Source organism: Malaya genurostris, chromosome 3 (assembly GCF_030247185.1).
Source record: "Malaya genurostris strain Urasoe2022 chromosome 3, Malgen_1.1, whole genome shotgun sequence".
Classification (NCBI taxonomy): domain Eukaryota; kingdom Metazoa; phylum Arthropoda; class Insecta; order Diptera; family Culicidae; genus Malaya; species Malaya genurostris.
Window position 1 is genome coordinate 36,430,402 of NC_080572.1, and position 17,415 is coordinate 36,447,816.

Below are 17,415 nucleotides of genomic sequence, written 5' to 3' on the forward strand. Positions count from 1 at the left end.
TCGAATTCGAAAGTGTTAAGAGATCGCGTCAGTTTTATTCGTATTTACGACATCCAGTTATGTCTCTGACATTACACACATATGAATCAGATGAGCGATTGTGTGAATTGTAAAAGCATTCATTTTTTTCACTAGTATTTGAAACGATGCACCGATGCACAATCGCTTCAAGTGCGCACAAATTCTGAATAAATACGATTTCCACTAATAGTTTACGACATTTTTACATATCGGTTTAGAAATTTAAATAAAGATATATCGAACACATGCGAAAAACATCAAAACAATTTTCAAGCAGTTTCAATAAGACTGTCCTTTTTAGCTTTTTAATGGATTGTTTTGCTTTGACACTCCTCATGAGTTTTTGGCTAATAAACTTGTTAATAATACCCATTTCAGTTTTGTTTTCTTTGTGCTGTCCTTCAGTAATGATGGTGATAGATAAATAGAAACAAATTTTCTGATATTAAAAACAAAATTAGTTGTCAATGAGAATTTCGTGTTGGATTGAAATATTGCTGGTTTGTGTCCAGGATATTCACCAACTAAACACATTCTCTAAAAATAAGAATTTTTTCAGCAAAGTAAATTCTCAATTTTAACTAATTTTATAGTTATTTTGCAAATTTTGTTGTTAAAATCAACTAATTCAAAAACAGTAATACGAATTAGGCACAGAGCTAATTTCGGTCGTTCCGTGTAGAAAAAAGTACAGGTATGTAATGTCAGAGACATAACTGGATGTCGTGAATACGAATGAAACTGACATTTTTACTATATACTTCCGAATATTAGTTGATTAGTTGAAATTTGAAACGATACTCCTAAACTAAAGTACAGATCAGTTACATTAAACATTCTGACACACAAATATTACGAAATAACTAGTATAGTTCCTTATGCTAAGATAATGGTGATTCTGAAAAGAACCTTTTATGAAGGGGTTCGTGATGGAGAGTGACGAGTTGAGTTATTATGGTTCTAAACGGCACCTTAGAGAATTTTGATGTCGATTATTTCATTTCGGATTTCAATATTGTAGTAAAAGATACTATCAAAATGCTGTACGGGATTAATTTCTGGCATCCCAGAAGAGCCAAATTGTATAATTTTCTAAGATATTAAACACTGATTGGATATAAACAATTTTAAACACTGTTGCAAATTTAGAACTGAGAAAATTGAAAAAACTGATCAAATTATCTTAGATGTGCTCTACACTGATAATTTTAATTTTCGATTTACAAAGAAGCAATCTTTATATTCTTTAGGTAACATTTAGAGCCATTAGAAGGGCTGATTTCCCGGCCCGGTTTCAAAACTGGGATAACTTTAGCTAACTCCCACCTTGAAGGGAAGTAACCAAGCTCCCAGCACCTGTAAAAAAATTTAGCTAAGAAGACAAATGAGCGAATACTCAAATGTTTCAGCTCAATGTTGAATGTGTTGTCGAAACCGGGGGCCTTCATATTTTTGGATTTTTTCACAATAGCCATCAGCTCATTCGCAGTGACTCTACTTTCCTCCGGAACCAAGCTGTGATTGGTCAACCTCAGCTACGCTATCAGTAACGGCTCTTTCATGTGGACTAACAATGTTGAGGCCTAAATTGTGAGAACACACAAACTGCTGGCCTAGCGCATTTGCCTTCTCTACTGGTGTGATTAAAGGTATTCCTTCAGCTGCGTCCTAGGGTGACATCAGAGGAGGAATAGGCTTCGGTTTTTTCTTAAGCACCTTCGTTAAGGACCAGAAGGGCTTTGAATGTGGGAGAATTTCTCGAAGCTTTTGCTGGAAGTTCCTGTTGCGAAGCTCAGATATCCTTTCCTGGATTATCCTAGTTAAGTTGTTATAAGAAGTCTTCCTATCTAGGATGCCAGTTCGTTGATACTGCCTCCGGTAGATATTTCGAAGTCGGATGAGTTTCTTGGTGATGATCGATTTTCGACCACGGTTCCCCTTTGATACGCAGTCAGTTGAAGATATGTGCCTGACTACCTCAAAATCGTCGTCCTTGCGAGAAAAACCCAAGCGAAAGTAAAGAGTTTTCCGCGTTGTTTTCAAATTTTGAGAAAATTAAATTTTTGAGTTGTTTGTGGTTATCTCACACGGTTCAAAATTTTATCCTAAATTACTGATCATATATTTGATGAAACAGAGAAAAAATTATGTTGCTGCCATTAATACAAGTCGAGATATTCACGATCAAGTTCTGCCCATTCTTCCATATGCCTAATTTTGAAAAGGCACCCCATAGTAAAGTAAGTCGTATTCACGACAAAAATATGTTGGTGGGTTAAGTACATCAAGAGATATTCGCGATAAAGTTCTGCCCATTCCTGTACAGGGTAAAGTAAGTCGTATTCACGACAAACACTGCCTCATGTTATTATTTTCTAATTAACATATTTGAAAACCTATTTTCGCTACTATACACTGGGAATAATGAGGAAAAATCCAGACATGTTCTTTATACAAACATACCAATACAACTAACAGTTCAGTGTTGATAGCTGTTGACTAAGTCAGCGCTAAAGTAGGTCAAGGTTTATTATCCGATCTAAATGATAACGTTTCAAATTTCCACATCATGTGTTGGCTGGTTATGCAATCAAATTAGGTCACATAGATATTATCAATAGACCCTCCTCCTCGGGGTATTTAAATTCACGAATAAACTCTCTCTTTTGCATTTGACAGTCTCTGTAACAGTACCGCTGCATACATGGTAGGGCATGCGAAACGAAATCAGCCAAAGCTAACTGTTATTTCTCACGAACTATGATTTCAAATATACCTAGGAGGAGAATCAAACCAATAAGAGTTGGTCGCGGTTCAGCTTCCAGCTTCACTTTTCTTTCGATAATCATTTCAACGGTTGGTTTATTACGCCTCTCTCCAAAGTAATCAGCCAGTCTTGATTTCGTTTTTTTTTTCGTCGTTACTACTTCTTTTCTGAGACTAAAGATTAGGAAACATTTCCCGTTTCCCACAAACGGTTCTCATGATCAGTTGTTTGATGCTTTCACTTGTTTGATGATCCGTCTCATTTACAGCGGTGGAACAAGAAGGGTGGGATGATCGTTTCATTTCTTCAACCATACAGCATTTAATACACAAACTAGATGTTGGGGTTGGACTTTGAAGCTTCGCACCCCGGCTACCGTAAAATACTCACCTAGTACTAGAGTGTATTTATTGCACTCGGTAGTCTACTTTGAATTACATCGTCGCTTAGTACTGTTGCTACTCTTCGTATTATGAAACCTCTGGCTTAGATGGGTTTCCACGATATTTCAGAGCAATGGCACAGCTCATGCAATCAAGTCAGTATTAGTACGTCCGCCATGTTTGTCCTATTTGAGCACTAACGATGATGCTGTGCACTGTCGTTGGTTGTTTTCGTTTACTAATATGACCTACTTTCAGAGTCCGCCAATCAGCATCGAGTTCAAACATCAGACATTTATTGATAGACCAGAAAAATACAACCCCAATTGTGTATTTCGATCGAATACACCATTTTCATTCTGTAATTCGATCGAGTTCGAGTTTTCCATACATCATTATGACTGAGATCTGCTGGACCATTTATCACTAAAATTTTATATCTGTCCAATGCAATAAAGGATGTGATGGATACAGTTGTATCAGTTCGAAAGTTCAAATAAAAGAAGTGACATTGTACAGCTCAAATATTCTATAAAATTGCTATTATTTCAATTCATGGATTGGGTGTAAACACGCTAGTAGATTACGCGGTAGAGAAGACTAAAAAAACACAGCTTTGGTGGATGTTATTTATTTTCAATTTCTAAAACAAGTCCGATTTAGATCCGTTCTTGCCTCTGTTTATAAAAAAGTACCCCCAAAATTTTTGTTGGGATTTTGATGACAGGAACAATCGTCCTATGTAGTAGTTCTCAAAGAGAGCTTTACAGTCCGATGCAAATTTTTTGCCTTTCTCATATGGAAAGGTTATGCAATCACTGTGAAAATCGACTTTTGAAACGAGTGTCATATACCATTCGACTTAGTTCGTCGAGTACGCAAAATGTCTGTATGTGTGTGTATGTATGTATGTAACACTTTTTTTTGCACTCACTTTTCCCGGAGCTGGCTGAACCGATTTTCATGAACTCAGATTTAAATGAAAGGTCATGTAACCCCACACAAATTTCCTGAATTTTATTCGAATCCGACTTCCGGTTCGGGAATTACAAGGTGATATGTGCAAAAACAATGACGATGGGTGATATGTGCAAAAAATGAAAATAAGCGCACTTACTTTTCTCAGAGACGGCTTAATCGATTCTTACAAACTTAGATTCTAATGAAAGGTACAATTGTCCTATACAAAGTTTTATTTTCATTCGACTTCCGGTTCAGGAGTTACAGTGTGATTAGTGAAAAAATCCTTTTTCAAATTATTTCCTCATTTTTCTCAGAAATGGCGTGACCGATTTCAACAAACCTAGATCCAAATGAAAAGTCTCATGGTCTCATACAAAACTTACATATTTCATCAGGATCCGACTTCCGCTTCCGGAATGTAAGGTGAAGTGTGTCAAAAATTGGATATAAATACTTGATGCGGCGGAACAAAACACGAAAAAAAATTCTTAACTTGCCTCGAAACTATTCCAATCGGTAGCCATTGTCAATAGACAACCAAACAACCCGATTCCAACTATGCTATTTCTGATCAAAACAGTCTCTCAGTAGACGGCCAAATATTGATTTGGCTGACCGAAGATTGTAGCCATAGACTCAAAAATGGATCCCAGTCACTTTTCTCGAACCAACTTCGATTATATCGGTTCCCAGATTCCGGTTTCGGAAGTACCTCTTTTCGTATATTGTATATCTTGCACTACTCAAAGATGGTCTAACCGACCTGAGTACTGTTTCACTCTGTAGGTTATACTAGTTTATGGACAAACCTTTTTGCCTTTCTCATATAGAAAGGCTATACAATCACTGCAAAAACCGACTTTTGAACGGAGGGCCGATTGTCATATACCATTCGACGAGCTGAGCAAATGTCTGTGTGTGTATTTGAGTGTGTGACAAATATTGTCACTCGCTTTTCTCGGAGATGGCTTAACCGATTTTCACAAACTTAGATTCAAATGAATTTCATTTCGATCCGGCTTCCGGTTCCGGAATTACAGGTTGATATGCACCGAAAATGTTGAAAATTATTCATTAAAATGTGAAAATAATGTCACTCACTTTTCTCGGAGATGGCTTAACCGATTTTTACAAAGTTAGATTCAAATGGAAGGTCCCATACAAAGTTCCTGAATGTAATTTGGATCCGGCGTCCGGTTCCCGAAATACAGAGTGATATGCAGCAAAAAATATGAAAATAATGTCACTGACTTTTCTCAGAGACCGATTTTCACAAACTTAAATTCAAATGAAAGGTCCCACGGTCTCATACAAAGTTACAGAATTTTATTTGGATCCGACTTCCGGTTCCGGAATTACAGGGTGGTATGCACCAAAAATGTGAAAATAATGCATTAAAAATGAGAAAATGTTACTCAATTTTCTTAGAGATGACTAAAAAGACTTTCTCAAACTTATATTCAAATGAAAAGTCTTATGGCCCCATACAAAGTTTCTGAATATTATTTAGATCCCAATTCTGGTTCCAGAATTACAGGATGATATGCACCAAAAATATGAAATTAATAATATCACTTGATTTCCTCGTAATTAATATCGCTTAATTTCGAAGATCGGATCAAACCCCTGGTTCCGGAGATAGGGTGCTCAGTATAAAAACGTCAATTTCAGGTATACTTTGTTCATAAGCTACCTCTTTGTATTGGCTAGTGATTTTCTCTAGTTTGCAGACCATGAGACTCTGCAACCAAATAAACCATTGATAAATGATTTACTGAATTTTATTCACGTCCGACTACCGGTACATTTTCTTCCAATATTCAAATCATCATAGTGAACCGTAAATCGTTTCTCACGTATTCAAATGTAGTGTATCAATGTAGTAGTATTATGCAACAGAAATCTTCAAAATTATTTTCTAAACTTGTAGCACTTCGGGGAATTTCTACTGTAATATACAGGAGAAATGGAAATGAGAAAGGCATCATTACACCACTAGGTGCATTAAAACAGGTTTGTTTTTAAGAATCTAAGAAAATTTGTTTTTAAGAATACCACATTTATGTATGAGAATATGTGAGATATGAGAAAGACATCATTACACCATTAGGTGGATTAAATCAGGAGCAGAGTTATTTTTGATCCTGCTTTCCAAATGGAATTTAACCATAAGTTCGAGATATATCTAATCATCAAATTTTAACAAAATTGAAATAAATTCTCAACTTATACACAGCCAGAGTTGCGAGCAGCGATGCCAGATAGTAGTAGTGTCATTTCCGTAGATTGGAATTTTTCTCGAATTTTGCTCGTTAGACAAAACTTGTTTCCGTAGTTCTCCGTTGATAAATTTTAATTTCCGTAGAAAATGTTCGAATCCGTAGATCTAAGGAAATTTCCGTAGATCTGACATTGCTGGTTGCGAGGTAAAAAATTCAAATCTCGGTTAATTTTTCAAAAGGGCGAATAAGCAAGTGACAGTTTCTCTTTGTTTACTTTCTCTTCTATTAATTACCAAGCGGTTTCCACGTTTATCACTCAACTCTTTTCATGAAATGATACCCGAAACATTCGACTTTCAAACAGAATAGTGATATCAAAGAAAATCTTTTTAATCACATCACAATAATCGAAAGAGAGAGTGATTAAAGAAAAACTGTCACTTGCTTATACGCCCTTTTGAAAAATTACTCGAGAAATATCTTCAGACAGGATTGCCAGTCAGTAAATCCGAACATAAATCTGCAGGCTTCAATTTCTCTTGAAAGTATGATACACAAACTGCCGAAAAACTGCAAACTGCAAAATCTGTGCACGTTTCCCGTTACATAAAAGCTGATCGGAATCATTTTGGAGAGCAAAACAAGAATCTCGCTACTTCCAACCGCTCTGTTGGATATTCACTTTCTCTGTTTTCCCTAGCAATTTGAACACTTTTGGGCTCATTGCCAGTCTGTGATGGATTTCAGAAATCTGTCATTTATAAATCTGTGCAGAAAATTGAAAATCTGTGAAATACAGATTAATCTGTGAACCTGGCATCTCTGGACCTAATGTCTCAATTTGACAGCTGAAGACAAAGTAGATGGCACACAGAGAAGATGTATAAGTCCGGATGAAACTGAATAAAGGGGCGCACATACATGCGTGTCAATGAGCAGACGTAGGTATAGGAAGGCGAAATAGCCTGTAAAGTACTGTACACCATTTTATCGATCGATTTTCGAGATTCTCTTTCTTGGTTAGAAATGCTACCTGAATATTTGTTTCACTATAAAGGAACCGAATAATTTACGGATTTGATTTGGCTACTTGAACGAAAGCTTGGTGTAGCTTTATTAATCGAAAGTGAAAATATCTTTTTATCTAGAATTTCGTTGGAATTAATTCCTCTGTAGCAGTCGCCATTATTTTTATTGTATATCCCTCACCTTGCACTGTTAGGCTGTACTTCGAAATTCTTTGGAGACACTTTTCGACAAAACTTCTAATGGAAGTTGTTTGAACAAGCACAATTGTAGAAATATAACTCAAAAAATCGCCAGACTAAAATTTTAAACACCACACTTTTACTGCCTGCTTATAAGTTTTCTCGAGCTTTCTCGCGTGGGGTTCGCTTCACCACAGTGGAACTTCTTATGTGTCTGACAGTCGCACTCTGACTCACGTCAGTCACAGAGAATCTGAACTTCGTTGTTTCGTTCAGTTTTGGTACATATTTTCTACACTATTGTTGTATATGTGTGACAATCCATAGCGAGAAATTAATGTTCAGCGTTGCCAGTCGCAGACAATCAATATTATCCAGAAGAAAATATTTCAGCTGTTTTTCAAAATGAAGGCAAAACTAGGGATGTCGGCATTTCCGAATTACTCGATTATCCAATAGCGGCCCTTACACGATCATTAAAAGTGTCATTACTAAGTAATGACACTTCTGCTCAAACGCTCGTCATTACTGCATTACTGTACATCATTACTTTTTAGCATTACACGTTCATTATTAATGATGAGTATTTGTAACTACTCCAGCAATAGCAATATTTTTATTTTCGTTTAGCTGAAAATAAATTTGATTTGCCATTGAAACGTTAAGGTTAATGAAATATTAACAATTTAAATCTACACTTTGTCATTTTTTCGCGTATAGTCCTAAAGATATTCATCACTTCCACAAAAAAAATAAGAAGAAGAAATAATGTTAGTAATGATGGAAAATCCACAATTCCATCATTACTGAACTCGTAGACCTTACACGATCATTAAAAGTGCCATTCCTTTTTAGTAATGACACTTTTAATGATCGTGTAAGGGCCGCTAATAATCGAGTATAATTTTGAAACTAATCGATTGAAATTTATTTGATTATCTGGGTTATGGGATTATTCGATTACTCGATTATTTATTCGATTATTACTATGGGATCGTTTATCTGAGGTATTAATCCATTACTAGATAAATTAATCGATATTACGACATTCCTAGACAAAACAACTATTAACAACAAAAGAAAAAAATATCGATAAATGTTTCGAATTTGATTTCAATTCCTATCTCGGAACTATCGTATGTTCTCAGATCAATATTTAATGAGTTGATGAATTATTGAATAATCTTTAAAATAGAATTGAACTTTCATTTTTGTCTGGAAAATTAATTATCAGCATTAGTTGATACCGTTGGTATTATTACATACACGCAGAGGAATAAAGCTGTTTAATAACAAAACTTTTAGTAGATTTTTAAATTTTATTTATGATGATTTCTAACTAGAATGTGATTGTTCTGAACGATTTTTTGCTGCAACATCAACAATGTTCTCTGATTGATTTGAATCAAAGCTTTGGTCAAGTCAAATGAAAAAAAAATATTTTTTTAAGTTGATTCTATCGTATAAATAAACTAACTATTTATTACATATCAACCAAAGTTGAGTTGATGTTATCGGCAATGTCTATGTTGATTCAATCCTGCTATATACATATATATCAAGCAAAAAATTAGTTCAATTTGTCTTTGATCTTATTTGTGTTCCGATACAAAAAAGATTACTGTTTAAATGGATCATAAGTTTATTTCTTATAAACAAGAGCAATTTTTTCCGCGAGAATAAAGCTATAAAGTTTGCGCGCGTTTTGAAAGTACTTCTTTCATTCCATAGGATATTTTGTTTCAGTGTAATCTAGCCCCGGTCGTTGAGAACAGTCTTTTGCCATTGATCTAGCGTTATATCTTGATGAGTCTCCTTCATCCTTGATACTAAACACCCACATTGAATTAATAGCTTTTCTTCCTTCCGGATGATTGCTAACCAATTCCCATGTGTTGTTTTCACACAAGGAATCAAGCTCATCTTTGATAGCAAGCATCCACAAAGGCCAATCGTCGCATCTCTTCAAACCATCAATATTTTCTTCCAGTGCTGACGAAGCTATAAAACTTGTTTGATAATTATTCAACCAATCGGGTTGTCTCGTCAGTCTCTGAGACCTTCTTTAAGAGGTCTCAAAATGTTCATTTTCGCACGGATTTGCTTCAAAGAAAATTTGATTGCTATCATTGAATGATTCAGAGTCATCGAACTGTTCATACTGTTCGGGGTTTCCTATTGTAGGTAATTCTACCTCACAATAAGTTTTCGTTCCATTCTGATTACTTATCTCACTAGAAGTACTGAAAAACGATTTTAATTCATTAAAAATAATATCTCTTGAAAGTATTTTTCGTCTGTATTCGTCATCCTACAGCCTGTATGCATTTGGTGCACATCCCACAAATACTAAAGTTTTACTTTTTCTATCAAACTTAGATCGATGTTCTTTGCCAATGTGTGCGTAAATCCAACCCCTCAACCATTTGATATGTTACAACCCAATTTTTTGTGCCAAAGCATCAAATTTCCATCAACTTTACCCATACATACCATATCACCTTTGTCCAGAGATCCAACTGATATAGCCCATCAATGCGAAAGCCCCGCGCAATAACCACAGACTAGCAAACAGTACACTCAAATTAGATTCTTCAATCATTTTAACGATCATTTCGAATATTCCTTTATTTGAGACAGTACTCACATGTGTCATGATGGCGCCACGCTACCCTATCAAAAATATCCTGTCTGTCATCTAGACTGTGTTTATTTTTTTCATTTACCAACAGAGTTGCCATTCAAACAGAATTACCTGTAATGCATTGATTTGTATACGTCCATGCGAATTTCATGCAGGATACAGATTTAATACATATTGCCAAAACTATATACATAATTTTTTTTTTTTTTTTTCAAATAAAATTTTTATTAGGCTCATTTGCTTTAGCTTAACGTGGCCGATTGTCTTGTTGTTAGGGAGAGAGAAAGGGATGCCGTATTACGGGGCGGCATACTCCCCAGTTAGTAAGGGGACATAGGGAGGGTGGGACCTACACAGTATTGAATTGAAATTTGAATACATCATTGGTTTGTGGCATACATCTTTTAGACACATTTTGCGTTCGATGAATCTTCATGTTTTTCAGCTTGTAGCAATGAAGAGATTATTCTGGATTGGGATGCTTCGTTGGTGTGTTCTGACGTTGATGTGACGTTTTTGGGTAGCTTCCAGCAACTCAGTCAGTTCAAGGCAGGTGCATGCTCCGAAGCATCGTTTACACAGGCCATACTTCCAGCAACGTAAAGAAGAGTGCGGTAGAGCTGTAGACGAGAAAGAGATAGGGAGAGCACTAAATTTGAGCATTGATAGTTTTCAAGAAGTTATAGATGAGAGTCATATAAGGAAGATTTCGAGTTGCCAAGACGTCGCGGACTGGTACGAAGGGTGGTATACCTCGGGCCCGAAGGGAACCTATGAGTTGGGACCTGGCATCACAATACTCGACACATGTCCAAACAACATGTTCGATGTCATGATAACCCTCACCGCAAACGCAGACACCACTCTCAGCGAGCCCCACACGACGGAGATGCGCGCTGAACATATAATGATTAGACATGAGTCTTGACATTACACGAATAAAGTCTCGGCTCACGTCTAACCCCCGGAACCAAGCTTTCGTCGATACCTGTGGGATTATTGAGTGTAACCATCGTCCCAGGTTTCCACTATTCCATGTATTCTGCCAGCTAGCTAGAGTTTTCTGACGACAGCAACTGAAAAATTCATTGAAGCAGATTGGTCTTTCATAGATATCACCTTCACCTTGGCTAACGAGTCCGCCCTCTCATTGCCCCGTATGGAACAATGTGAGGGGACCCAAACCAAGGTAATCTGGTATGATTTTGCAGATAAAGCACTCAATTGTTCCCGTATTTTCCCCAGGAAATACGGTGAGTGCTTTCCAGGCTTCACTGAACGGAGAGCCTCAATGGAACTGAGACTGTCCGATACAATGAAGTAGTGATCTGTGGGCAGAGTGTCAATGATCTCAAGGGTATACTGAATTGCAGCTAGTTCTGCGACGTAAACTGAAGCTGGATCACTGAGTTTATAGGAAGCGGTGAAATTTACATTGAATATACCGAAGCCAGTGGACCCGTCTAGATATGATCCGTCAGTGTAAAACATTTTATTACAGTCGACTTCTTTAAATTTATTATTAAAAATTTTTGGGATCTCTTGAGGGCGTACAGGATCCGGGATTCCACAAATTTCTTCTTTCATGGATGTGTCGAAAAGCACAGTAGAATTAGAAGTATCCACAAAATGAACACGATTGGGAACAAACGAAGAAGGATTTATATTCTGAGCCATGTAGTCAAAATACAAGGACATAAAACGGGTTTGTGAATTAAGCTCGACGAGCTTTTCAAAGTTTTCTATCACCATCGGATTCAAAATGTCGCATCGGATTAGCAGTCGATATGAGAGATCCCAGAACCTGTTTTTCAACGGTAAGACGCCCGCCAGCACTTCAAGACTCATCGTATGGGTTGATTGCATGCAACCCAAGGCAATACGTAAACAACGATACTGAATTCTTTCCAGTTTAATGAAATGAATATTCGTAGCGGAGCGGAAACAGAAACATCCATATTCCATTACTGACAATATCGTCGTTTTGTACAACCTGATCAGGTCTCCTGGGTGAGAGCCCCACCAAGTTCCGGTTATTGTACGAAGGAAATTGATTCTCTGTAGGCATTTTCGTTTCAAATACCTAATGTGACATCCCCAGGTACCTTTGGAATCGAACCAGACCCCGAGATATTTAAATGTGAAAACCTGAGCTATGGTTTCACGCCCTAGTTGAAGCTGTAGTTGCGCAGGTTCTCGCTTCCTTGAAAATACAACCAGCTCAGTTTTCTCCGTAGAGAACTCGATACCCATTTGAAAAGCCCATGTCGACAAGTTGTCGAGGGTATCTTGCAATGGTCCTTGGAGATCGGCAGCTTTGGGTCCTATAATAGACACAACACTGTCGTCGGCAAGTTGTCTTAGCGTGCAAGATGTGTTGATACATTCATCAATGTTATTTACGTAAAAGTTGTATAAAAGGGGGCTTAAGCATGAGCCCTGAGGAAGACCCATGTAACTGAATCGCTTTGTCGTCAAATCACCATGCTCAAAATGCATGTGTTTCTCGGACAATAGATTATATAAAAAGTTGTTCAAAACTGGTGAAAGACCATGCTGATGCAACTTCTCAGATAGAACGTTAATGGAAACTGAATCGAATGCCCCCTTGATGTCGAGGAAAACTGATGCCATTTGTTCTTTACGAGCAAATGCCATTTGAATTTCTGTTGAGAGCAACGCTAGACAATCGTTCGTTCCTTTGCCCCTGCGGAACCCAAATTGTGTACCTGAAAGCAATCCATTTGTTTCGACCCAATTGTCTAGACGGAAGAGAATCATTTTCTCCAACAATTTCCGAATACAGGAAAGCATAGCAATCGGCCGATACGAATTGTGATCGGAGGCTGGTTTTCCAGGTTTTTGAATAGTAATAACTCTCACTTCTCTCCATTCGTGTGGGACAATATTACCCTCGAGGAACTTGTTGAATAAATTCAACAAGCGCCTTTTGGCAGAGTCGGGCAGATTTTTCAACAAGTTGAATTTAATTCTGTCTAACCCCGGGGCTCTATTGTTACACGACAAGAGCGCAAGTGAGAACTCTACCATCGAAAACGGTGTTTCGTTTGTATTCAATGTCGCGACGCGGGATATCTTCTGTTCCGGAACAGAATCAGGACATACTTTCTTAGCGAAATCAAATATCCAGCGGTTAGAATATTCCTCGCTTTCGTTCGCGTGATTTCGATTGCGCATGCGACGGGCCGTATTCCAAAGAGTGCTCATTGCTGTTTCTCTCGTTAATCCGTCAACAAACCTTCGCCAGTAACCGCGTTTCTTAGCTTTAATCAGACTTTTCATTTGAAATTCTAACGCCGCGTATTTCCGATAATTATCTGGAGTTCCGTTCCTTCTAAACGAGATGAAGGCTGAAGCTTTTTTCGTTTTCAGCTCTGAGCACTCTTTGTCCCACCATGGGTTGGGAGAACGCATACTAGTTTGCGCGCTAGGTACTCGTTTCGTCTGAGCTTGAATTGCGGTGTCAAGAATCAAGCCAGCCAAAAATGTATACTCTTCCTCCGGAGGAAGCTCCTGTGATGTTTCTAGTTTCTCAGACATCGAGCTCGCGTAACGTTTCCAATCAATGTTTCGTGTGAAATCGTACGAAACATTGATTGTTTCCGATGGTCTTCCACGGTTGGTGATAGAAACTATGATCGGCAAGTGATCGCTACCGTGAGGATCACAGATTACCTTCCACTTGCAATCTAACTGTAGCGAAGTCGAGCAAAGGGATAAATCCAGCGCACTTGGTTGTGCTGGCGGTCTAGGGTTCCGTGTCATTTCTCCCGTGTTTAGAATTGTCAAATTGAAGTTGTCACACAGATCTTGGATTAACGAAGAACGATTATCATCATATAAGCAGCCCCATCCTGTACCATGCGAGTTAAAGTCCCCTAAAACCAGCCGCGGTGAAGGAAGAAGTTCTATGATGTCTGCAAGCCGACGATGCCCTATCGAGACTCTGGGAGGAATGTAGATAGAAGCTATACATAGATCTTTGCCTTTAATATTAATTTGGCAAGCAACAACTTCAATTCCCGGTGTCGAGGGGAGGTTAATACGATAAAATGAATAGCACTTTTTAATCCCTAAAAGTACCCCTCCATAAGAGTCTTCTCGGTCCAGGCGGATTATGTTAAAATTATGGAAGTCGAGGTTGATGTTAGAAGTAAGCCAAGTTTCACTCAAGGAGAATACATCGCAATTATGAGTATGTATTAAGTGTTTGAAAGAATCAAGTTTTGGGATGATACTTCTGCAATTCCACTGAAGCACAATGATCATATCTTCGATTCTCAGTGGTAAATTATCCATCAAAAGATACGATCGCTGCAAGGAGGGGCCATTGTTCAGTCAACTGTTTTAAAAATGTCCTTACTGTTGGCAGTAGAGCAGTTAGGAAGCTTTTCAGAGGATCAGTAATATTGAAGGCTGTTAATATCCAGTCCACGATATCAGAAAATTTCAATAATCCAGCGTTTGTTGGATTTTCTGGTTGTGCTTTGGGGTCATTCGGGTTTTTTGATGCCCCAGGAAGTGCTGGGTACTCCTTATCATCCCTAAGTTTTTTGAACCCAGGAGGTGTTTGCTTCGGTTTTGAGTCAGCACTTTTTGTTTCCGTTTGGTTCTTTTGTGACGAAGAGGACAGTCTGAGGCCTTTACGAGGAAGCTTGGGAGAAGCCAGATTTTGTCTTTTCCTGCTTCCTTCAACCTGTGTGTAGGAAGGTCCTTCGCCTGGGTCGTCAGAGGTATCCTCTTCAACTGGCAAGATTGCAAACGGGTTCTCAGGGGTCGATGGAGTGGTTCTTTTTAAGATTTCCGCATAAGAACGTTTGGAACGTTCTTTCACGGATCGCTTCAATTTCTCCGCACGCTGTATGTACGTAGGGCACACCGAAAGATCATGAGGATTCTCCCCGCAGTAGCAACACTTTTCCACTGCTCTTCTGCAGAGATCGTCCTCATGGGCCTCTCCGCATTTGCCGCATCGCAGTTTGTTGCAACAATAGGTTGCCGTATGACCTAGCTGTTTGCAGCTTGTACAATGCATTACCCGCGGTACATACAGCCGAACAGGTAGACGAACTCCACTCACTACCAAATAATTTGGAAGTGCAGATCCGGCAAAAGTCACGCGAAATGAGTCCGATTGGTAAAATTTACCATCTATCGATTTGGAGTGCAATTGCTTGCACTCCAAAATTTTCACTGGTTGAAGGTCGGGGTTTTTGAAACGGCCTACCCCGTCCTTCATCAGATCTTCGATTGTCAGACTTTCGTCACGGACCACACCGTCGATCTCCACCACATGAGACGGGACGTACACGCGGTACTCCTTCGTGAACAACTCGCTGGTAGCAATCTCGTTTGCTTGCTTCAGGTCGGACACAACAACGCGTAACTTGTTTGGCGAAACCTTATCTATTGTTTTTATTGCCGAGAAATGTTTTTCCAGGTCCCGAGCAATATTTAAAACTCTGAGAGACTTCAATTTGGGCCGGAAGTATACCACCCACGGACCCCCCGAGCCATCGTCTTGGTAAACTTTTTGGCGAGCAGGCAATATCTTAGAGGGAGATGGAGGCATCGGAGAGGGAGATGGCATTGGAGAGGGAGATGGTATCGGAGGGGGAGATGGTATAGGAGGGGTAGATGGCATCTCGGAAGCAAACTCAGCCTCTAAATGTTCTTCGTTCATTCGTTCAGCTTCGCCCTCCTCCGAGACACCCCCACTGTCATCAATATTCATATTTAAAGTGCGGGAGTAAAGAAGTCTCCCGCACTTGAAATGAGAAAGAAAGAAATAAAATGAAAAGAAAATATATGAATAGTAAAAGTTGAAAGAAAAAGTTTGAGAAAATACTTAACAGTATGTCACGGTAAGCTGTTAGGTGAGTTGCTCCTTCACTCCTTCGTTGTGCTTCAGCGTGACCTTGACTCAGGATTTGGCTGCTGCGATGCGGGTAGCAAACAATAGAAATAACTGCTGCCCGAGGATAGCACAATAGCGTCTACTGTCGATACTGATACAAAACCGGTGCACAGACAGAACTTACTTGCGGGGATGCTACTTTTTATCACTTTTATTTAATGCCTATACTACAGCCTCTGCTGTGATAGGCACCTTCGTCTTACCGATGTCGATTGTTAAAAAAACGCGTGTGCTCACTTCGAACATTCGGTTACGAATGTATATACATAATTGTGCCTACTTCTCATTTTCCAACGCAATACAAAATCGAACCCGTTTTGTTACAATATTTACTTGCTTCTGATCTGCCGCCACTTCAGGAATCAGGAATCAGAACAAATTGGCTCAAATGGCACGTTCCCCTTGATATTTGGAGATTTGTGCCTTGCCATCAATTTGTTTTTAGCATCATTTTCCCGATATATAAGAGGGAAGGATTGAAAGGAAATGGTAAGGGTTGGACTAGGAGGATGGGAAAAATTGACGACACGAAAACACATAAAAGCAGAAGTAAATTCTGCACCCCTAAGGGATGCTGAACAATCTGCTGAGGATCACATTTAGTGGAAGCAGAAGGAAATTCTGAACCTCTACGAGGTCCCGAACAGTCTGCTGTTAATAAAACCTCCAACCCCCGAGAGGATTTAGAGATCTTACAAAAGCGACACCATTCTGCACTCCCGGAAGAATGCAGAACGACTCGCAGTGTGTACGAGCAGAAGTAAATTCGGTACCCCCCAGAGGATGCCAAACAATCTGCCAAACCCTATTTAAGGTTAATACAGAAGGGATTCATTCACTCCAGGAAGAACGATGAACCCTTCTGACTATAGCTCCTTACCACATTGGGTGAGAAACGAGAGAATATCCTTCAATTTTAGCTCCGCATACACAGACTCAACCATGTATGGAGAACCAAAAACCCGGATACGTAGCTGCGTCAATGCGGGACAGTTACATATCAGATGATATGAAGTACCATAATCGCATTCACACAAATCACACGAATAATACTCAGCACGTTGAATAGTAGCCATGTGATAATTGAGTTTGCAATGTCCAGTCAGAGCTCTGACCAGAACACTTCAATGATACTTGGAGAAATGCAGTAGACACTTTGACATTTTCAGATCTAAATCTGGTAGAAATGGTTTGTCTGAGCGCAAGTTTGCAAGCTGCGCCAGTAGCTGGCATGTTTGGATGCAGCCCAAGAACGTATCTTGTGCTTTA